Source organism: Stegostoma tigrinum, chromosome 1 (assembly GCF_030684315.1).
Source record: "Stegostoma tigrinum isolate sSteTig4 chromosome 1, sSteTig4.hap1, whole genome shotgun sequence".
In the NCBI taxonomy this organism is placed as follows: domain Eukaryota; kingdom Metazoa; phylum Chordata; class Chondrichthyes; order Orectolobiformes; family Stegostomatidae; genus Stegostoma; species Stegostoma tigrinum.
The window spans coordinates 112,090,642-112,113,574 of record NC_081354.1 but is presented as its reverse complement, the minus strand read 5'-3'; the positions used below and the strand labels follow the sequence as shown (position 1 = coordinate 112,113,574).

Sequence of the window (22,933 nt, the reverse complement as noted above, 5' to 3'; positions counted from 1 at the left end):
ATCTGTCCACTCTTCAACACCCAGTGACCACACAACTACTCAATGATACTTGTCCATCTTGACCTGATTACCTACTTATTCCGCGAGCCACCTCACCCACTTACCCAACTGCACACACATCCAGAACGTTCAGCTGATAATTCAGCATACCACCATTTTAAACATCAATTGTAAGAGTTACCAAGGATGATAAAGTCACAAAATATATGCTGAGTCAGGGAGTTTAATGTCCATCACGAAGGGTTGCTCAGTTATACCTCTACTGACAGGGTCAGTTGCTGGACTTGGTCTGCAGGAGGCTGTGAGGGAATCAGCATAACAGAAAAAAAACCACTTCACCTTGTCCTCGCAAATCTAACTGCTACAGATGGTTCTGTCCAAGACAATATTGGTAAATTGACCATAATATTTACGGAGAAGTAGTCCGACCTTCACACTCAGAATATCTTCATTTGTGTTGAGTGGCATTATCACGATCTCAAACAGAATAGACTTCCAGCAATCTAGCAACTCAAGACTGGGCATCCTTGACATGTTGTGGGACATCAACAGCAGCAGCATAATATCCAATCACATTCTGTCGCATCGTGGGCCACAGTACCCTCCACTGCACCGTTACCACCAAGTCAGAAATTTCACTTGATTCAAGAGAAATGCAAGAGGCATGTCAGGACCAGTTATACATAAACATGAGATATCAACCTGCTGTTGCTACAACACAGGACTACTTGCATGCAAAACAGTGCAAGTATCAAGGGATAGCAAGTCATAAAGAAAAAGTAAACAACTTACCAATTTTCAGACCATTCCACTGCATATTGCTTTCTCTCAGAGCTTTCTAGGATCACTGCCTTTAAAGCAAGTATTAAACTGTGGGGACAGATCTTAATTTCTGAGGAATTATTAAAACTACAATGAGGAAAGAAAAAAAAAGAAACTTCAAGAGGGACCATTGTGAAGACTGCGGGAGCAGAAGCAACATCAGGCATACCTGAAAATGAGGCGTCAGCTTGGTCAAGGTAAAACACAGGACCACATACGTACCAAGTGGCATAGGTAATAGACAGTTAAGTGATTCCACAACCAGTGGGCCTAATGTAAGCTCTACAATTCTGTCACATCCAGATATGAATAGTGGCAAGACTGTCAAAGAAATAACTCCACATACACAGAGTCATAGAGATGTACAGCACAGAACCAAACCCTTCAGTCCAACTTATCCATGCCAAACAGATATCCTAAATTAATCTAGTCCCATATGCCAGCATTTGGCTCATATCCCTCCAAGTCCTTCCTATTCATTTACTCATTCAGATGCCTTTTAAAAGTTGTAATTGTACCATCCTCCACCCGTTCCTCTGACAGCTCATTCCATACTTGCACCACCCTCTGCATGAAAAAGTTGCCCGTTAGGTCGCTTTTAAGTGTTCTCCTCAAAACTCAACGATGTAAACATCACTGCAAACACAAGGCTAAAATACTTGCAACAAACTTTCATTAGAATTTATTTTTGAGATTAATGATGATCAGCTTCCACCTTGAGATAGAACAACAGCAAACAACCTGGTTTGTTTCTAGGCATGCATGAAACAAGCCATGTCTCCTTGAATAGTATTGCATGCTTCTATAAGCAGAAATAAAGAATTGCTTTATAACTAATGCCAATACCTTCTTTATCCATCCAGGTGCCACAGAACAGCTATGAAATCTAAGTTCTGAGGAATGTTCACGTGACCTGAAACGTTAACTCTGTCTTTTTCCTTCACAGATACTGCCAGACCTGCTGAGCTTTTCCAGCAACTTTGTTTTTGTTGTGAGCTATGAAATGTTCTTGTATTCTTGAACAATGTAGAGTTGCCCTGGATTGTCTTTGAGAAAGTCATCCACTCAGGGTTCAATGCAAAGACACACAATGGCAAGATTTCTGTCAGGTTTTTTTGATGATGAATTTCAGTGATGATAGTAAAACATTTTTTTCTGACAAAGTAAGGACCCCAAGTTAAAGTGAAAAAATAATCATACTAATTGGACACCTAATTGGACAAAAATCCAAAGTATGGTGATTAAACCAAAAAAAAGTTAGCTTCTGTCCCATTAAACAATATCTTGAATGTACTATTTGAATATAATGTATCTTGAATATATATGCTTCAAAAATGGCAACCAGTTTCTCCAATAGCATCATGTGTGTTTTACTTTATACTTAAATAGCTGCCTTTTATATAACTCACAGCCAGAGAGCGCTGAACCTAATTGGACAAAAATCCAAAGTATGGTGATTAAACCAAAAAAAAGTTAGCTTCTGTCCCATTAAACAATATCTTGAATGTACTATTTGAATATAATGTATCTTGAATATATATGCTTCAAAAATGGCAACCAGTTTCTCCAATAGCATCATGTGTGTTTTACTTTATACTTAAATAGCTGCCTTTTATATAACTCACAGCCAGAGAGCGCTGAACCTAATTGGACAAAAATCCAAAGTATGGTGATTAAACCAAAAAAAAGTTAGCTTCTGTCCCATTAAACAATATCTTGAATGTACTATTTGAATATAATGTATCTTGAATATATATGCTTCAAAAATGGCAACCAGTTTCTCCAATAGCATCATGTGTGTTTTACTTTATACTTAAATAGCTGCCTTTTATATAACTCACAGCCAGAGAGCGCTGATTAATCAATAGGATCTGTTACATAAATCCCTGCTGCTTTGATGGTGAAGATGAAAGTGTAATTGCTAATTATTTTCAGCTATTAATAATTTTTACATTTTATGTTGGAGAGCCAGCTATTATTAGCCCTTTTCCCATTTTTTTAACTAAAGTGTGAGGAGTGTTAACATTTGTTCCAGCTTCATCAAATAAATTACTTTGAACATGCTTTCAACTGTCTAGACACAAATGTGCTGTAGCCAACTTTGCAGATTATACAAAAGTAGGTGGAAAGGCAAGTTATGGGGGTACAAACAGTGTACAGGATGAAATTGATAGGGTTAAGCAAGTGGGATAAAAGTTGGCAAATGGAGTATAATATAGGAAAATGTGAAGTTGTTCATTTTGGATGGAAGGACAAAAGAAACACAGTACTATTAAAATGGGGGAAACCTGCATAAAGCTGCAATGCAAAGGGACTTGGGGATAGTTGTACAGAAACACTGGAATCTTATGTATTTTTAAGCATGCTGTTTACAAGATTCCAAAATTAATTATGAGGCGAGGGCTCTGCTATATCAGTACAGCAGAAAATAACATGTAAGTTTTAGTTTGTAAGTAACACACCTGTCAAAAATGCTTATTCTTCGGAGAAAAAGAAAATGAAACAAAATCTGATATTTCACATGTTCTATTGTTTTGATAAGGGCGCAATTTACTAATTTTGCTATCAGATTGGATGCTTTTTACAATTATACAACTGTTACCCCAAAATTTATAGTTATGGTTTTATCCTTTACAGCATTTTCTACAACTGTTTAAAGTACACCTTACATTTCATTTATGATACAGTAATAAAGCAAAGGCACACTTCAATGATCTGAAAATTAGATACTTTGACAGCTTTGCAACCAATGATAGATTATAATGATGTAGATCTTAACTTTATTATTTACAGTAGGTCATTAATTGTATGTGATTAGGTAAATAAAGAAGTTTTCTATTCAAAAATATAATGTAGAAGATAAGGGACTAGGGTGTTTCATGAAGACTTTCCCTTCACTGGCTATGGCAATTTTTTTCACACAATTTGTACTGTGTATCTCATTAATTATACAGCTGGACTCTATAGCTTTCTCTTTGTTGAATTTTGCAGTCACAGAGACAGATTAACCTGCTGCTGCCAGAACCTTGCAGTATTGATAGCATGTGCATCATACTTAAACCCCAGCTGTGCACCAGTTCAAATGCTGCATCAGTGCTTGACTAATTAAACAGGAGATGGCAGGGAGAGGGAAGCTGGCACCATATTTCACAATCAGATGAAGAGGAGGGGTGTCCTCTTTACTCTGGATTGTCAAAGGCGGTCATAACACCAGACACTGTTAGCCGAAACTGAGATAGCCACTCGGGTCAGTGTAGTGTCTCTGGTTAGACGAAATGCCCGACAATGTAGAATCATAGAGTCACAGAAATGTCCAGCATGGAAACAGAGCCTTCAATCCAACTCGCCCATGCTGACCAGAGTTCCTAAATTAATCTAGTGACATTTGCCAGCATTTGGTCTGTACCCCTGTTAAACCCTTCTTATTCATGTACCCATCCAGATGCCTTTTAAATGTTGTAACTACATCATCCTCCACCACTTCCTGTGGTAGCTCATTCCATCCACATACCACCTTCTGCGTGACAAAGCTGCCCCTTAGGTCCCTTTTAAATCTTTCTCTTCTCACCTTAAACTTATGCCCTCTAGTTTTCGACTACCCCACCCTGGGCAAAATACCTTGTGTGTTCACCCTTTCCATGCTCTGCATGATTTTATCAATCTCCATAAGGTCTCTTCTCAGCCTCCAATGCTCCATAGAAAATAGCCTCAGCCTATTCAGCCTGTCCCTATATTTCAAACTCTCCAACCCTTGCAATACCCTTGTAGATCTTTTCTGAACCCTTTCAAGTTTTACAACATCCTTCCTAAAGGAAAGAGACCAGAATTTAATGCCGTATTACAAAAGTGGCCTAATCAATGTCCTGAACAGCTGCCACATGACCTCCCAACTCCTATGCTCAATACACTGATCAATAAATGTAAGCATACCAAACACCTTCCTCACTGTCCTGTTCACCGGACTCCAATTTCAAGTAGCTATGTACCCGCACTCCAAGCACTCTTTGTTCAGCAACACCCTCCAGTACCTCGCCATGAAATCTGTAACTGATTTGTCTTTCCAAAATGTAGCACCTGTCATCCATCTAAATTAAACACCATCTCCCACTCCTGTAGAAAGCAGATCAATGAAATTTTGCAAACTATAAAAGTAAGTGCCAAAATCTTCCTTCTGAAATCTCACACTCAGTGTAACTTTGTCATTGTTGCCATCACAACATTTCCCTCCAAGGACAATGGTCTACGACTTGCATTATTGCACAAAAACAGAAGTTGCTAGAAAAGCTCAGCAGGTCTGGCAGCATCTATGAAGAAAAGTCTCAGGTCCAATGATGCTTCCTCAGCATGTTCTAAGGAAGGGTCACCGGACCTGAAACATTAACTCTGATTTTTTTTTTCACAGATACTGCAAGACCTGGTGAGACTTTCTGGCAACTTCTGTTTTTTGTATCAGTGATAATGGGAACTGCAGATTCTGCAGAATCCAAGATAATAAAATGTGAGGCTGGATGAACACAGCAGGCCCAGCAGCATCTCAGGAGCACAAAAGCTGACGTTTCGAGCCTAGACCCTTCATCAGAGAGGAGGATGCGGTGAGGGTTCTGGAATGAATAGGGAGAGAGGGGGAGGCGGACCGAAGATGGAGAGAAAAGAAGAAAGGTGGAGAGGAGAGTATAGGTGGGGAGGTAGGGAGGGGATAGGTCAGCCCAGGGAAGACGGACAGGTCAAGGAGGTGGGATGAGGTTAGTAGGTAGGAGATGGAGGTGCGGCTTGGGGTGGGAGGAAGGGATGGGTGAGAGGAGGAACAGGTTAGGGAAGCAGAGACAGGTTGGACTGGTTTTGGGATGCACTGGGTGGAGGGGAAGAGTTGGGCTGGTTGTGTGGTGCAGTGGGGGGAGGGGACGAACTGGGCTGGTTTTGGGATGCGGTGGGGGAAGGGGAGATTTTGAAGCTGGTGAAGTCCACATTGATACCATTGGGCTGCAGGGTTCCCAAGCGGAATATGAGTTGCTGTTCCTGCAACCTTCGGGTGGCATCATTGTGGCACTGCAGGAGGCCCATGATGGACATGTCATCTAAAGAATGGGAGGGGGAGTGGAAATGTTTTGCGACTGGGAGGTGCAGTTGTTTATTGCGAACCGAGTGGAGATGTTCTGCAAAGCGGTCCCCAAGCCTCCTCTTGGTTTCCCCAATGTAGAGGAAGCCGTACCGGGTACAATGGATGCAGTATACCACATTGGCAGATGTGCAGGTGAACATCTGCTTAATATGGAAAGTCATCTTGGGGCCTGGGATAGGGGTGATGGAGGAGGTGTGGGGGCAAGTGTAGCAGTTCCTGCGGTTGCAGGGGAAGGTGCCGGGTGTAGTGGGGTTGGAGGGCAGTGTGGAGCAAACAAGGGAGTCACGGAGAGAGTGGTCTCTCTGGAAAGGAGACAAGGGTGGGGATGGAAAAATGTCTTGGGTGGTGGGGTCGGATGGTAGATGGCGGAAGTGTCGGAGGATGATGTGTTGTATCCAGAGGTTGGTGGGGTGGTGTATGAGAACGAGGGGGACGTCCATGGTGAAAATGAGGTATTGGGGGCCAGGGAATTGGATGTCCTGGAAGAGGTGGAGGGCGTGGATGGTGTCACAGATGTAGGTAGGGAGTTCCTGGACCGAAGGGGAGAAAATGGAGTCCAGATAGGTGGAGATGAGTTCGGTGAGGCAGGAACAGGCTGAGACAATGGGTCGACCAGGGCAGGCATGTTTGTGGATTTTGGGAAGGAGATAGAAACGGGCCGTGCAGGGTTGGGGAACAATGAGGTTGGAGGCTGTGGGTGGGAGGTCTCCTGAGGTGATGAGGTCATGGATGGTGTTGGAGATGATGGTTTGGTGCTCGGGGGTGGACGTCCAGTCCCTATACACCTGTATTCCGCATGTAGATGGCCTCAAGGCCCTCCGCTTCTTCCTGTCCCGCAGGCCTGACCAGTCCCTCTCCACTGACACCCTCATCCGCCTATCCGAACTCGTCCTCACCCTCAACAACTTCTCTTTCGATTCCTCCCACTTCCTACCAACAAAGGGGGTGGCCAGGGGCATCCGCATGTGCCCCAGCTATGCCTGCCTCTTTGTAGGTTACGTGGAACAGTCCCTCTTCCGCACATACACAGGCCCCAAACCCCACCTCTTCCTCCGTTACATTGATGACTGTATCGGCGCTGCCTCTTGCTCCCCAGAGGAGCTCGAACAGTTCATCCACTTCACCAACACCTTCCACCCCAACCTTCAGTTCACCTGGGCCATCTCCAGCACATCCCTCACCTTCCTGGACCTCTCAGTCTCCATCTCAGGCAACCAGCTTGTAACTGATGTCCATTTCAAGCCCACCGACTCCCACAGCTACCTGGAATACACCTCCTCCCACCCACCCTCCTGCAAAAACTCCATCCCCTATTCCCAATTCCTCCGCCTCCGCCGCATCTGCTCCCACGATGAGGCATTCCACTCCCACACATCCCAGATGTCCAAGTTCTTCAAGGACCGCAACTTTCCCCCCACAGTGGTCGAGAACGCCCTTGACCGCGTCTCCTGCATTTCCCGCAATACATCCCTCATACCCCACCCCCGCCACAACCGCCCAAAGAGGATCCCCCTCATTCTCACACACCACCCCACCAACCTCCGGATACAATGCATCATCCTCCGACACTTCCGCAATCTACAATCCGACCCCACCACCCAAGACATTTTTCCATCCCCACCCCTGTCTGCTTTCCGGAGAGACCACTCTCTTCGTGACTCCCTTGTTTGCTCCACACTGCCCTCCAACCCCACCACACCCGGCACCTTCCCCTGCAACCGCAGGAAATGCTACACTTGCCCCCATATCTCCTCCCTCACCCCTATCTCAGGCCCCAAGATGACTTTCCATATTAAGCAGATGTTCACCTGCACATCTGCCAATGTGGTATACTGCATCCACTGTACCCAGTGTGGCTTCCTGTACATTGGGGAACCAAGCGGAGGCTTGGGGACCGCTTTGCAGAACACCTCCGCTCAGTTCACAATAAACAACTGCACCTCCCAGTCGCAAAACATTTCCACTCCCCCTCCCACTCTTTAGATGACATGTCCATCATGGGCCTCCTGCAGTGCCACAATGATGCTACTCGAAGGTTGCAGGAACAGCAACTCATATTCCGCTTGGGAAACCTGCAGCCCAATGGTATCAATGTGGACTTCACCAGCTTCAAAATCTCCCCTTCCCCCACCGCATCCCAAAACCAGCCCAGTTTGTCCCCTCCCCCCACTGCACCACACAACCAGCCCAACTCTTCCCCTCCACCCAGTGCATCCCAAAACCAGTCCAACCTGTCTCTGCTTCCCTAACCTCTTCTTCCTCTCACCCATCCCCTCCTCCCACCCCAAGCCACACCACCATCTCCTACCTACTAACCTCATCCCACCTCCTTGACCTGTCCGTCTTCCCTGGACTGACCTATCCCCTCCCTACCTCCCCACCTATACTCTCCTCTCCACCTATCTTCCATCTTCGGTCCGCCTCCCCCTCTCTCCCTATTTATTCCAGTTCCCTCACCCCATCCCCCTCTCTGATGAAGGGTCTCGGCCCGAAATGTCAGCTTTTGTGCTCCTGAGATGCTGCTTGGCCTGCTGTGTTCATCCAGCCTCACATTTTATTAACTTGGATTCTGTTTTTTGTTGCTGATTTACAGCATCCACAGTACTTTTGTGTTTTTTTTTCACTTGCAATATTGTATTCAATATCTTCACTCAATTGTTCTAGCCCACCTTACCCTCCCAAATTACAAACCCTTGTGTCTTCTGTGCCTCCTACTCACTCACTCAGGGCACTTCAAAACCTTTCCCTCTCGTGCCCCATCACCAATAGCTTTTCTTGCAATTTTCCTCTCACTTGTACCACACAATACGTTCTGTTTGCCCGTGATATCAAATCCCACTTCTTTATTTGGAGTTGCCCTACTTCACTGTAATTTCCCCTCTGCATCCCATCATAATGACTCCAAACGCCACAACTGAGTTCCCTAATTACCTCATTGCATCTTTTACTACCCTCTCATAACCCAGCTTTGACGTATATCTTGGCCAAACCTGTGGCCAGGAGATGCCCTGACTGACTGTGATGGCACACCTACTGACATCATAGTACCTACACAGTCCCATTCACTCACCTAAGGACTAGTCTGTTTGACTTTCAGACATGGTTATTTGGTTGAAGAATGTGCAGTATGTTTGTTACAGAAACTGCTGACACAATCTGGAAATGGTGACAATGATGTACCTCAGTGCAATACAGCAATATGCCCATCCCCTTGACTGTTTAGTGCTCAGAGTCATAACAAGCAGCTTAGTTTTCTGTTTGTGTTGAAAGGTTATGGCAAGACAGAGCTAATATAAGCATCTAATTAAGCACAAAGTCTGTCAATGTTCAGAAAGCAAGGCGTGAACCCTAACATGCATCCTTTGCGTGAGATGAGTGTGTGTGTCATTTTATGCACAGTGGCTAAGCAGGAGCATAACAAAATAAGGTGTTGGTGAGCTGTGGTGAAGTGCTGAGATATGTCTTGAGTTGATCTGACCTTGTCCACAATGATGTGTTGAGGTTTGAGTTTTGACAAAGCTAACACCTGTGGTTCTTAGGTGGAAATAGTTGCTGCCCATAGAGTGTGCCAGGAAATGTAGATGAATGAAAGTGAACATGGAAACCTGGAGAAGTAACCAGTGAATGTTATCCACCAAGTAACTGATCAGACTTTCAGACTTGGAGTTGGTACTGTTGAGTTGCTTTCTGGTGCCTTGGAGAATTGGAAGCTGTGTAGACATGAGGTGAGATTAGCTAATGATGAGGTGCAATGCATAGAAACACAATCCTTGCCAATTACTAATGAGATGTTTATCCAGCTGTCAAAACCCTTAACAGGAATATCAGATTTCTCTTTTCTCAATTTCAATAACATTTTTTTCATTCTTGTTGTATTCTTGCAAATTTCTTGCCATTCCCTGCACTGCTTAAGGGCTGGAACATTCCACTGATGGTCTTTGTGATTTTGCTTTGAGCAGCTAACAGTTCGAATCAGTTCATTTTGTTTCTACTTGTCCATTGCTATTCTACAGGATTTTATACTTAAATGATGGTGTGCTTTTTTTTCTACAAGGATCTGGGACCTACATGAACAGGGACTGTAACTCTCAGTAATCAGTCAGCTAAAAGAATTGTTAATGCTCATCACAGAGCATTAAGACGGAAGTTAGAATACTTAATTCAACGTCAAATCAAGTCAAGAAAATGAAATAAGGAGCAGGAACGAAAGATTATGTTCGAAGAGAGAGACATAAAAAGACAAAGAAAAAATAAACATAAAATCATCAGCAGCAACAATTAAAATCTGAACGAACTCCACCTCTTCAAAAAGGTACTTTTTGCTCGACAGTAATTAAGGTTTAACATGCCATAGAAATATTTTTAAACTGGTGTATTAGTTTATTCTTATCATGTAATCACACCAGCTCCTTGCTACTTCATGTAATTGAATGGTGAGTTTTTTGGATAGATACTGGCATGGTACAGCTTATATATATGTAATCAACAATAAGAATAGGATGACTTAAAATACAAATGGAAAAATAACAATTGCAACAGCAAAGGAGGGAAAATAAATTTTGTTTTAAATTTAAATATGTTTTTTGGACACGATATTACAACAATAAAGCAACTCCAATGTCTCCACATGTCTACTGCCATCGGTGATTTTTAACTCTACTGAAATGTGAGCTAAGGTTTTAAAAGTATGACTGAGTTCTCCAAAGATATCAGCTCCATGAGAGCTGAAGTTAACCATGAGATGGTAGAAGGTGGGAGACTTAATTTTGCAAGAAATTTTCCCTTTTAATTATATTAATTTCTTTTCTTTTTCATATTCAACACTAGATCTCACTGGATAAAGTTAAGGTTTCATTATAAAATATTACAGATGACTATGCCATGTGAATTTCTATTATTCCGTAATTAATTTCAAAAATGCCTATTCCAATTCGAATTGTCTCACCTTCCTTGGCGAGAATTGCATAATTGTAGCTACCATTTGGCAGCTGTGTTTTTATTTATGAAATTTTGTTTTACAAGTGTGAGAAGACATAATGTAAAAAAAATACTTGGTCAAAACAGTAAGTATTAAACAGGGTCTTAATACAAAAAGGTAAAAGGGTTAAGGAATTGAACATCAGTGTTTGAGGCCTGTGAATTGAAAGAGTAGTAGAAGAAGAGTGAAAGGAAGACAGCAGTTTTTGGAGGAGTGGGGGAATCTCAGGATGTTAGCATCGCTTGTTAGGCTGGCATCTCTGATGATAGAGGTAAGTGGTGCTGCCGCTTTAGTGACTTTAGCATTTCAGAATATAGGAAAGTAAAACATTGGGACAGAAGTGAGCATTTAGTTCTCAAACCTAATCTAACAGCCTACAATGTCAGGACTGATCTGAGTCCCATTGACTTATGAGAATTCTTGTTTCCCACTTGCTTGAATGCTGCTTCAATGGTAATGGATTGTTTCTTACCTCGTCTCCAGTTTTTGGGCTCATGTCCATTTTGGAGGAGTGATTAATGAGATCTGGAAGTGAAATGGGCCTAAAGTAAGTATCAGTGAACTCTGAAATACAATTCTACAGCATTACTGGCTGGGCTCAGGCCCTGTAGCCTTTTCTGTGTCAGTGTTTTCAGTGTTCTTTTTATATCAATTTGTTAAACATATATATATGATGACAGGACCGGGGTACATCAAAATGATTGCAAAAGGGATCATCATTTTGCTACTTCTGTCTGAAAATTGTCACAAATGATAGTTTTGATATTTGTCATTGTGTGCTGGATGCCACTATTATGCAAGATTGACATTCTCCTCCCCCTTTACTTGCTTCATGGGCTGGATAGAACTTTGACTTGACCTTTAGATTGCGGGAGTGTTTAGCTCAGATTAGCTAAGTTGAATGGTCAATAATAAGCAGACATAATTTTAAAGTGAAAAGCAGGATGTTCAGAGGGAATTTGAGGAAAACCTTTTCTCATCTCGAGGGTGGTACGCATCTGGAATGCACTGCCTGGGAGAATGGTTGAAGTGCAAAAAACTCACAACTTTTAAAAACTATTGGATGAGCATTTCAGGTGTCACAATTCAAGGCTATGGGAAAGTGGGACTAGTCTAGGTCGTAGTATATTTTTGGTGGTGCAGACTTGATGAGCTGAAGGGTCTCTTCCTTACTGTGTGATTCCAAGAAATGAAAGTATTTTGATCTTATCATTTAGCATGCAGTTATGTGGGTCATGAGTTTGTGATAATCTGCAATTTGTACTCTTGCTGCCAACTATAGGGCTGAAAGAGGATGCAAAGTTAGGAAAAAGAAAGACATGAAGCAATTCAAACAGTTCGATGAGAATTTTAAAGTTGTTTAGTTGGGACACCAGGAATAAATCTGGATAATTTTTTTGTTGTTCCTCGTTTGTTAGAAACATTATTTGCATGACCCAGAAAGTAAGCAACGTTCCCTCTGAATTGCACTCCAAGGGTCCGTGCATGCCGATCAACGTGCCACGCTGTTCCCTTTTTGATTTTTTCACATGCTGCTATGCATTTAGCTGTGCACAACATCTGAAGAAATTGGAGGAAACGCAGTAGGTATGACATCTCAACATTCCTGGGGCTAGATTTTATCAGGCGTGCCTTATAGCTATACCTGCAGAGGGTCAGTTGGTGACTTCTAAACCAATCACCTTATGAAGATCCTGCTCCACAGTGATAACATGCTTACTGATAGACTCAGTGAGCTGAAGATTGGATCTCTGTGTCCGTTAGTGGACAGGAAGAACCATCCTTGAAAATTGCTGCTGGTTAATCCACTTGGCAAGAGTACTGTGTGCAGTTCTGGTCGCCCTGCTGTAGGAAGGATATTGTTAGATTGGAGGTGGCTCAAAAAAGATTTATCAGGATGTTGACGGGTCTGGAGGGTTAGAGCTATATAGCTAGGCTGTGACTTTTTTCGCTGGAGTGTGGGAGGTGGAAGAAGGACCTTATGGAGGTTTGTGAAATCATAATGGGCATAGATAAGGTGAACAGCATAGGTCTTTCCTCTAGGGTGGGGCAGCTCAAAACGGCAGGACACGTTTTTTAAGGTGAGAGGAGGAAGATTTAAAAAGCACAGGCCAGGCAACCTTTTCACACAGAGAGTGTTTGGTATGTGGAATGAACTGCCAGAGGAAGTCGTGGGTGCAGGTGCAGGTACAGTTACAATATTTAAAATACATCTGGATAAGTACATGAAAAAGAAAGGTTTGGAGGGATATGGGCCAAACACAGGGAAGTGAGACTAAGTTTGGTTTGGGAACATTGTCAATGAGAACTAGTTGAACCGAAGGTCTGCTTGCATTTTGTATGTCTCTGATTCTCAACTGACGCGCTCAGTTACTGAAAATGGTGGCTAAATATGTGTGCTACATGTTGTTTTATTGGGAGCTGTTTGCTGACTGTCTCCTACTGATCTATAGACTTCATTCCTATTTGCTGAGTAAGCATTGATACTTGCCGGCTCCCTTTTGTTGGGATATCCTGTCGATTGGCCCAGTGTTATTTATAATCGGTTATAAGAGCGACTGGTAAATTGTTACCTGAGACGTGATGAAAAAAAGAACCTTGAGGAAAGGCAGCATTTTAAAATTACGTGACTAAGTTGGCACAGTGATAACGCGTAGTTGAACTACAGCAAAACAATTAAAATGATGTTCAAAGTTGAGCCGGACGATGCACTAAAACCTGCCTTTAACGACCAGCAATTCTGGTAGCCTCTTCAACATGCTTTCATCGGAGTTAAACAAACAGCGTGCCCAGACTGGAACCATTGCTCTGTTTCATATTGATTGTAATTTTCCTTATTGGAATTAAGATTTTATTTTTTTAAAAACTGTATTTTAGAAGTTTGTAGGCAAATTGGCTTTTCAAATATATAACCGATTAAATTCGCACTGTGTAATTCAACAGAGCATCAGTAAATACATGCCAACATTCTGGCCAAATGATGCTTTAGTGGTGATTTCCCAGTTACCGAATACGAACTGGAAAGTGGACGGGCAATAAGACCGTTCGGAACACCGCTGTTGTAGAATATCAGCGCTGCCGACTTACAAGAAACCCCTCTGTCTTTAAAAGACAGGAGTGTAGTCACCTGGTGGTCGAGGGCAGTAAAACACAAGTGAATCAGCCCTTGTCTGCTACAGATGCTCCTTTCTGCCTACGCTTCCTGCTCTATCGCTTTGCTGAGAATGTTAAAATGAGAGCATTTCCTCTGGCTCCCTGGTATTATCTTGTGAATATTCTCAGCTGTCAGCAGTTTCAGTCTGAAGTCAGCTCTCTGGGTATTGTTTCGAACCGCAACCGGCAAAATTGATCATGCTAATGGCTTACAGCTGATCAGATATGAAATGAGATACTACATCAGCATAATGGAGAAAGGCTCTCACCAGCTACTGTACTCGCCAGTTTAAGTATTTGTGTTCCTGTAAATTGCCGCATGATGCCATACAAGGGAGATGGTTGTTAATGATGCAACGATTTTCTGGCATTTAGTTTCTCACTGAAGAAATTCTTTCTTTTCCCGAAAGAGGAATTCTCATTTTGGTTATACGAGACGTGATCTGCTGGCGAGCGACGTTATCTGCTTTTGCTAAAGAAATCCTGGCGAAGAAAAGTGTTTTTTTTAAACACTGGAGGCGTGATCTATGGGAATAAGACTGAGCGGAACCCGAGCTCGGCGAAGGACGATGCTGAGTTTGAGCTGGGAATTGGAAGTCTAGATTTTCCAACTTTCTACTTCTTCATTTCTGTCTCTTGCCTGCGATTTGATACAGCAATCCTGGACTCCAAAGAGTTAAAGGTATGTGACATCAGTGATTAGAAAAATCTTGTTACTCTTCGCCTTCAAATTTCACGTAGGTTACAGAATCTTGTTAATCACCGAATGAATACTTATAATGTCTGCATTCGAAAAGACCCTAAAGACTGCTGGGAATATTTGCAAATAGAAAGATAAACCATAATCCTTGTAACACTTTCCACTCCTTCCCCGATTTCCTCCTCTCTGCCTCTCTGCTGAATGTTTATTTCTCTCCTCTGGCTCTCTCCGCTGATCGCTCCACCTCTCCATTCAATATTTCCCTTTTTATTCCTCTATCTGAGATTTCTGGTTTCTCCCATTTATGTAACCGCTTGCGTTTTGGAACGAATGAAAAAAAGGGATGGTTTTATTTGAATGAATATGCAAATATAAAAGTTGTTTTCTCAAACCGAATGTATAATTGATATTGGTTTCTACATTGGATGCATGCACTTAGTGTATATCAAGAGGCTTGCGCGCCTGTTTCTGTGTCTCATGTTTCTTGTGGGGCTAGCTGTAGTTGTAGAAAATGTTGGGCGATTCTATTTTTTTGTTTGGTTTAAACAATCCATGTTCGGTTCATTCAGAATGGTTGGAGCGATCTGTGTCCCATAACGCTCCTGGATTTGATCTGTGGAAATTTGTTGACCGAAACAGAGCTATTCTTTAAACGGTTAATTCGGTAAACCACTTCGCAAATGTTAGTTGGCAAGTGGTGTGTTGCGACTGTTTGTTGTGTTTATGTATTCATTAGGCTTATTTTAAAAGTGTGTGTAACCTCAATGTTGTGGAGATACAAGGCGAACTTCTAACTGCTGTATCGTGCATGGTTTGATTCTCTGCACGGAAGCGCAATGAAACTGTTTTGAGAGTTCATCCCAGAGCTTTAACCGGATCTGCGTTCCTTCTGATCTCTCTCTATCCGATCTACCCTACATAACGTTACTCGCCTTCAAGATTTTTTTTCGTATAGTACTTGAAGACTTGTCACTCACTGCCCCTTGAACACTAAACCTCAATTTAAATCACATCAGTCATTGGCTTCCATATACGCGCAAGATATGCTGCGCTCGACGACGAACAATACTTTGCTAAACATAAAATAGTAATTCTAGAAAATCGGAAAGGAAAAGATTAGCGTTTTGGACTACTAATTCCTCGCGTCTAACCTCGTTCAGCATTTGTGGACTTCTGAGTCTGACATTTGCTGAGACATTTCTCAGACTGCGAGGTTCAGACTACTTTTGGTTATCACAATAATAATTTCACCTAATGCACTGCATGTTATTACTATGTGTCCAGCTGGAGGGACATATCCAGGATTGCTCAATTTGACTTTACGTTCAGTTGTTAGTCCTTGTATTTTGGGTGAATTTTGCTTTATTGTGAAACACTTAGATTACTGAACCACTTTAGCCTTTTTGCTGCATGCTCTTCAATCTCGCCCCTTGGAATAGAAAGTGCTGCTGGGGATTTATGAAGCTGAGTGTTATAGTGTAGAACTGGAGGGATGTAGCCATCATCAGAATGTTAATGCATGGCTTACTCAGAATAAACACAGATATTGTAGTTTTCTACTGGTTTAACCATCACTGTTTGTATTTGATTATGATGTTTGCATCATGCAAAATAACATTTTAAAATGATCAATTATCTTGTTGTGCGAAGATTTGATTCTGTAGTGTTTGTTCAATTTGTTCTGAATTCTGTGCACAATTGTTACAGTTGAATTCTGAAATGACAAAATGACTTACCTAAAGGTATTTAGCCTGCGTATTTCATGATAGCACTGATCCTGACACATTCATTATAAACTTCCAGTGGGCTCGTGACCCAAATCCCTTTTCTCTGCATCTCGCTCTTTGACTGTTTCTCATGGTCTTGCTGTCTCTTATCTTTTCTCTGGTTGCTACTTCCTCTGTTTCCTTCCCTCCAATGCCAATGTACACATTTTTTAATGACTTGCTTATTATGCTATGTTTTTCTGAATTTCAACTGTTGATGAAAGACCTTTGATAAAATGATATCAGTTATGGACATTTAGCAAGTTTGGAAAAAAAATACATTACAGATTTCTGGACTGATATTAACAACAGGTTATTGAGCTGAAAATGTATTTGATTCTTATTTATTCAAAGTTCTTAGCAGTTAATTACAATATTTCTCAACTTCCTTGTTACATATTCAGTTGATGTTGTAGCTTCCTCTAAAGATGGCGTTGTCATAAAATAATAAACTTGTAGCAGGAAGAGCATTTTCATTACCAAGAAGGGGGAAACTAACAATTCCCAGCCATATAAACTTTTATTTTAAAAAAGTCCTTGGGACTGGAAATTCTTTGTTCTTAATTTATGCCATGTTCTTACTTTGCATATTTTGAAACTCTAATTTTGGCATCTTAGGCCTGTGTTTCAAATTTCCTAGTGGTTCAGTGTCATTCATGACTAGATTATCAGGATAGGTATATGGGAGTTGGTTGGCAATACTCAGTAGGAAGAAGTAATACAACTGAATTGGAAAACAAGTGAGACTGAATGAGGCCCATAAGATATTTTAAAAGGTTGACAAATTGGTAATGCATTCATCAATTGAATGTGCCTCTAAAATATTTTAACTTTACATAAGATTTTAGAGAATTCATGATCTGCATTGCAATGCTTCATAAAGTAGCTGATGCTTTGATGGAGCATTGATTGATTTCCATTGATTAATCTACTACCTACTGATTTGGTTCTTCTGGAGCAGCTTTCTACAGAAATTTAAATGAGAACTCCAATATGTTAATGACACTCATAATCTATTTGATCCCATATTTATTTCTTTTAATCTGGACAGTTCCCTGATGTAATACAGAAGTTATTATAATGCAATCACCAAAGTTCCATACATTTTATTCTGACTAAAATTTTAAGTATTGTACATTGAACTCAGTATGTCAATGCAAAAGAAAGTGAAACAATTGCGGTGGTGTTGCAACAACATTTTGCTGTCATGTATGTTTTCTATGTTGTGAAATTCCTTGCAAAATAACTGGCAGTAGTTAAAGGGACACTGGTTCTTCTGTCTGTAATCATGGAAATTACTTTGAACATTATGTGTGTTCAAATTAAGTTGAAGTGTGAAAATATTTGTCCCAAATTTGCTGTTGCCTCAATGTAGAACCATGAAGTGATGATGTGCAGATTGTGCCGAACATTCCTTGTACAACAAAGTAACAGGTTTTAGGGAAGGCACTGATTGATAATTGCATGGTATATTACAGAGAGAGAAAAATATATAGATTATTTTCTGATGAAAGGCTAGAAACACATTACTGTACCACCTTTGTGGCTGGGGAAGTGTTTGGGGCAACAACAATAAATGGAAAATGACAGACAAAACTCAGAGAACAAAAAAAAGTTGATATCATTATAAAAATTATTGTAATAGACCATCAAAAATAAGAAGCCAAAATTTGATTATAAAGTTGACACACATTGGGGCAGAATTCAATATATAATGAAACTAGATTCAGTGCAAGCTGGAATGTTTTGGAAGATAGTTTAGTCCCAAAAGTATTCTTTCCTTCCTTATTTAATGTAAACAGCAGAAGGACATTCCGGTTAGTTCACTTTGTGTTGCACCGAGTATTTCAATGCCATGAATACTGAGTCCGCTTTAAATAATGAAAATGTATTTCATTAACAATTAGATACTGTTCATTGTGTGCATGTATAAATAGTTACTGCAAACTATATTTAGTTGTCAACATTTTCTATTTTTCAAGACCCATTTCTCTTGAAAAAGGACATTTTCTTGTAAAAACCACTGAAATGGAACTGTGAGTGACAAACTTAGTAATGGATGTAAATTGCATGGAAGGCTTTTATTACCAAAGCCTGTATTCCTCAGGCTTTAGCGAAGAAACATATGGAAAGGTTGTCCCTTGTGTGAGTCTAATTGGATAGCTCTTTTACAAAGAACCTGCTCAGGCACAAATAGTTGAATTGCCTCCTCCTATGCTGTAACATGTTATGGTAAGAGTGATGTGCTTTACAACTCATTCCAGATCTAGAAATTTGGCTGTGCAGCAGTACATGCTTTTGGAGGGCTAAGTGGCTCACAGAGCTTGCAGTACAGCAGTGGAAAGCACATACATTTCTAGCCTGAGGCTTGGGGGCCACTTTGTGGAGCACCAATGCTCGGTTCGCAAAAAACAACTGCACCTCCCAGTCACAAACCATTTCAACTCCCCCTCCCACTCCTTGGATGACATGTCCATCCTGGGCCTCCTGTGGTGCCACAACGATGCGTCCTGAAGGTTGCAGGAACAGCACCTCATATTTCACTTGGGAACCCTATAGCCCAATGGTATCAATGGGGACTTCACAAGCTTCAAAATCTTCCCTCCCCCAACCACATCCCAAAACCATCCCAGTTTGTCCCTGCCTCCCTAACCTGTCCTTCCTCCTATCTATATCCTCCTCCCACCTCAAGCCCCACCCCCATAGCCTACCTACCAACCTCCTTCTGCCCCCTTGACCTATCCATCCTCCCTGGACTGACCTATACCCCGATAACTCCACACCTACACTCACCTTTACTGGTTCCACCCCCGCCTCATTGACCTGTCTGTCTCCTGTCCACCTATCTTCTCCTTTATCCATCTTCTATCCGCCTCCCCCTCTGTCCCTACTTATTTCAGAATCCCCTTCCCCTACCCCATTTCTGAAGAAGGATCTAGACCTGAAACATCAGCTTTCCTGCTCCTCTGATGCTGCTTGGCCTGCTGTATTCATCCAGCCTGGGGTGTTCTATCCACCACATTGTATAAATGAGATAATTTTGCTGGTGAAAGGAGCACGTATCAAAAATACTTAAAGATCCAGAATTTATTTAACTTAATGTACTCTATGCCTTTGTTCAATCTGTATCGAGCAATGGTGAAGTGGTGGCATTATCAGCAGACTAGGAATTCAAAGGCCCGGGCTAATGCTCTGGGCTGTGGGCTCAAATCCCACCCTGGCTGTTGGTAGAATTTAAATTCATTAACTAAAATCTGTAATATAATGGTAGCTATGATAATTATCATTGATAGTTGTAATTCCCTTCAGGAAATCTGCTGTTCTTTCCTGATCTAGCCTATATTTGGTTCCAAACCCACAATAATGTGATTGACTCTTTAACTACTCTCTAAAATGGCCTGACAAACTAATCAGATGCGGAGGAATGGGATTGTGGGAGATAGAGCTGTTTGGATCAGAAATTGGCTTGCAGAAAGAAGACAGAGAGTGGTGATTGATGGGAAATGTTCATACTGGAGACCAGTTACTAGTGGAGTACCGCAAGGGTTGGTGTTGGGTCCACTGCTGTTTGTCATTTTTATAAATGACCTGGATGAGGGCGTAGAAGGATGGATTAGTAAATTTGCAGATGACACCAAAGTCGGTGGAGTTGTGGATAGTGAAGAAGGATGTTGTAGGTTACAGAGAGACATAGATAAGCTGCAGAGCTGGGCAGAGAGGTGGCAAATGGAGTTTAATGTGGACAAGTGTGAGGTGATGCACTTTGGTAGGAGTAACCGGAAGGCAAAGTACTGGGCTAATGGTAAGATTCTTGGTAGTGTAGATGAGCAGAGAAATCTCGGTGTCCATGTACACAGATCCTTGAAAGTTGCCACCCAGGTTGACAGTGTTAAGAAGGTGTACAGTGTTTTAGCTTTTATTAATAGAGGGATCGAGTTCCGGAACCATGAGGTTATGCTGCAGCTGTATAAAACTCTGGTGCGGCCGCACTTGGAGTATTGCGTACAGTTCTGGTCACCGCATTATTCGAAGGATGTGGAAGCTTTGGAAAGGGTGCAGAGGAGATTTACAAGGATGTTGCCTGGTATGGAGGGAAGGCCTTACAAGGAAAGGCTGAGGGACTTGAGGCTGTTTTCGTTAGAGAGAAGAAGGCTGAGAGGTCACTTAATTGAGACATATAAAATAATCAGAGGGTTCGATCAGGTGGATAGGGAGAGCCTTTTTCCTCAGATGGTGACGGCAAGCACAAGGGGGCATAGCTTTAAATTGAGGGGTGAAAGATAGAGGACAGATGTCAGAGGTAGTTTCTTTACTCAGAGAGTAGTAAGGGAATGAAACGCTTTGCCTGCTACGGTAGTAGATTCGCCAACTTTACTGCATTTAAGTCAGCATTGGACAAGCATATGGACGTACATGGAATAGTGTGGGTTAGATGGGCTTCAGCTTGGTATGACAGGTCGGCACAATATCGAAGGCCGAAGGGCCTGTGCTGTGCAGTAATGTTCTGTGTCCAACTAGTGACCCATGTCCCACAAAATAATAAAGAAAAGGTAAGCACCTGAGTGGGAAAACAAGGTGATCGTTTTTATAAGTATGTAGGCTGATCACTCTTCCAGCCACAGAGTGCTCACCACTTCCAATTTTTTTTTCCATAACATTGCTTAATCAGCTACCTTTCCTAATTGGGACTCAATTGTCTGCTGTTCCCTGCCTGATTGACTACCTTCGCTCATTTATCTGAGGACTATTATAATACCAACAATTAAGTTATGCAAGCGGCTTGTTGGCTTCATGGAAATAAGACCTCAGGCCCAATACTGGGGTCAGCTCAGATCTCATGATTAAGGAGCAGGTACTCTGTGTAGCCTCTGTGCCAAATAATGAGAGCACATAAAGCATATGAGTCAGCCATGGATCTGTGGCAGCACACTCACTTTTCTACTCAGTCAGAAGGTTGAAGATTTGTTTGAAAAGTTAATCTAGCTGTCATTTCAGTACAGTTTTGAGCCAATGCTATTCTGTCGGACATTCCACACTCTGGATGAGATGTAGAACCATGAACTCGATTGCCTTATTTCAAGGAAATAAACAATTCCATGCAGTTATTTTAAGAAGAGCGAGTGTCCCAATCACTGTTTTCCTCAACCAATATGACTTGAACAGTTTATATATTCCTTTCAGACTGCATAATGTACTGGATATTTGTGATACCTTCTGTGTCTACTCAAAATTTAAAATGCATAATATGAGAAAAAATTAAAAACTGAGGGTTTTATGCATTTTCTCCCTCTCCATTTCTGTTTGATTCTGATTTTATTGCTTTCCATGGAATGAATGGTTTATTGGATATCAGTTACCCCCTGGTACCTGACTGAAGAGCCTGTGCTTAATGTGTGAGCTTGGATAATGCATGACAGTAACTATATAATTGTTAAAGGCATTACAGTCAGGCTAGATTCAGTGCACAGGCAATGGACAGGATTACATACCTTATCCTTTTCTGCCCCAAAGATGCTGAAATTATTCTAAGCAATAACCTGAACGCAGAGATTGGAGAACCTGAGACTTGAAATGGAAACTGAAAACCTTTGTGTAAAATACTAAACTAAAGCATAATACATCTTAAAAAAATTGGAAAATGTTTAAATGAACCTAGCATAGTATCAGAGAATAGAATTCTTACAGTGTGGAAGCAGGCCATTCAACCAATCAAATTCACACCAACCCTCCAAACAGCAATCTCACCCATCTATAAAACTGATTTCAGCCCGAGGCGCAGAGTACAACTTGTCATTAGGAATCTGGTTATGTACATTTAGTATCGTCATATCTGTTTAAGGATCTTATCAAAGTTATTCCACAATTGACCTGAAAAGATAAATTGCCTGTGAATGGACTATTGAGATTGCAACCATCAAAAGATGTAAGTTGAGTTGCATCAGTAAATAGAGTTAACTAATACTATCTGGGTATTGAACAGAAAAATACTGATTTCCCTTCTCTTGCTAATATAATATTGACTGATTGATGAGGAGGAAAATTGCTTAGAAAATGAAGGGACATAGACATGTTAATTGAAAAACTCAAGCTTTCAGTTCACACAGTTTAAGCTATTTACACTTCTATAAAATCTTTAGTTTTGCTGATAGGGAAGAGTTGGGTCTATGTGGATTTTCTAGGTCTCAAACCTGACCAAAATGGAACAGTACCACAAAACGATTTTTTTAAGCAACTGCTGGACATGCACATGGACAGCAGTGAATTGAGGGGAATGTAGGTTAGGTTATATTATTTTTGGATTAGGATTATTCTGCGGCACAACATTGTGGGCCGAAGGGCCTGTACTGTGCTGTACTTTTCTATGTTCTACGTTCTAAAACGAATCTGCAAAGCCT

The 22,933-nt window shown here is 41.5% G+C and overlaps 1 protein-coding gene across 1 annotated transcript in view; it reads left to right on the top strand.

Annotated features, from left to right (window-relative positions):
- Positions 1 to 22,933, top strand: part of LOC125459071 (zeta-sarcoglycan) — a 986,421-nt gene that overhangs the window by 1,502 nt on the left and 961,986 nt on the right. Inside the window, exons 3-4 of the mRNA XM_048545022.2 lie at positions 9,996 to 10,253; positions 14,483 to 14,754. The gene's annotated coding sequence lies outside the window, so the exon portion shown is untranslated. The remainder of the gene's footprint in view (positions 1 to 9,995; positions 10,254 to 14,482; positions 14,755 to 22,933) is intronic.